The following is a 1,576-nucleotide window of genomic DNA, read 5'->3' on the forward strand; positions in this document are numbered from 1 at the left end:
CACCCCTATTTTTGGCTTATTAATTGGTGCCGTTGCGGGGGAAGCAACCCGAAGGAATTTTAAATTTGTTTTCTTTTCTATCAATTGAGTGTTGTAGGATATATTTTGAATTCTTTTTTTAATTGTTTAGAAAGTGCTAATTATTGATCTCAAACTTTCTTGCACTACATTTTATTTCTTATAGGAGACAGTCATTATTAATCTAATATTTCAAAATTTTTCTTGTGGCTAACTACCAATGGGTGCTTGTCTTTTAACTTAGTGATTATTTATGAAGCTTAGGTCGAGGTTTGAATCAGAGAATAGTGACAGAACTGAGCCAGTGGCAAACTCCGACTCAACCAAAGTATGCCCCATTTCACCCACACCCCTAGAAGCGATAACTGCTAGAATCCCATCGATGGATCTCGGAGGAAATCGAGTAGGAAATCCTGAAGTAGGCAATGAAGGAAGGAGGAGGATGAGAGATTATTCAGACCCATCATAATATCCTATCTTGAGCAGGATATTTTCCCCCATTGAAGATGATGTGATGTTTAGAATAGATCCCCACTAATTCCAATTCCTACCATCCTTTTTAGGAAAAGCCAATGAGGAACCATATGATTTCCTAGAACAATTTTATGAGGCCTGTAATAGTTGTAGTTACCTTAGGATTTCAAAAGAGACAGTGAGAATGAAATTATTCCCTCATGTCCTAAAGGATAGAGCCAAGGATTGGTTTAGAACGTTGGGAAATTTTTTTGAATCATGGAGTGAGATGGAAAAAGTTTCTTCAAGACGTATTATTCAGTGGCACAGACAAATTCATTTAGAAGAGAAATCAGAAACTTTCAGCAAGGCAATGTCAACTTTAGTGAAGCTTGGGAGAGATTGATGGGGCTCATATGAAAATGCCCACACCATGGCATTCTCACATGGAAATTGGTGCAAATCTTTTATGAAGGGTTGAATGATGTTGAAAAGGTAAGAGTGGATATTTCTAGTGGAGGTGCACTAGGATACATGTATGAAGATGAAGCTATGGCCCTCCTCCAGAAAATATTATACAATTTAGCCTACCACCAAGGTGTTTTCTATCATGTATGGATCACTCCTCGAAAAGGTGGATTGTCGGATGTAAGAGTCGTCAAACCTCAAATTACTATGGACAGATTGGGGGTATGATGGGAAAGTTATAGAAAAGATGAATGAAAAAATGATTTATCTATGGCAAGGAGAGAGTAGTGGAGCATCACACAACCAATATTTGGGTAATCAAATAAGCTCGTGTGACATATGCTCCAGTGGTGACCACATTAGAGAAGTCTGTCCAATGATCTGAGAAGTTAATGCAGTAGGTAGGCAGGAGAGAAACAATGCTCAATGGGCTCCTAGACGCAATTTAGGGGGGCAGCGATGGAACAATAACAATCGCCCACCCCAACAACACTTCCAACCAAGAGCGAACCCCCAACTTCAATAACAGCCTTATCAACCTTACAAGAACTTTCCAGATCCAACCAATGCAACTCTCACCAAGGTGATCGAAGAAATACAAGAGGACAAGAAGAGGATGCTCAAGCTTATTGAAGAA

At 39.2% G+C, this 1,576-nt stretch overlaps 1 non-coding gene across 1 annotated transcript; it reads right to left on the bottom strand.

The window, feature by feature from the left end:
* Positions 1-803: 803 nt before the first annotated feature.
* Positions 804-911, bottom strand: LOC144711558 (small nucleolar RNA R71). The gene has a single exon (XR_013583608.1). It is a non-coding gene; the product is annotated as a small nucleolar RNA R71 (small nucleolar RNA).
* Between the last annotated feature and the right edge of the window lie 665 nt (positions 912-1,576).

The sequence above is a fragment of the Wolffia australiana genome, chromosome 13 (assembly GCF_029677425.1).
Source record: "Wolffia australiana isolate 7733 chromosome 13, ASM2967742v1".
NCBI classification, from domain to species: Eukaryota; Viridiplantae; Streptophyta; class Magnoliopsida; order Alismatales; family Araceae; genus Wolffia; species Wolffia australiana.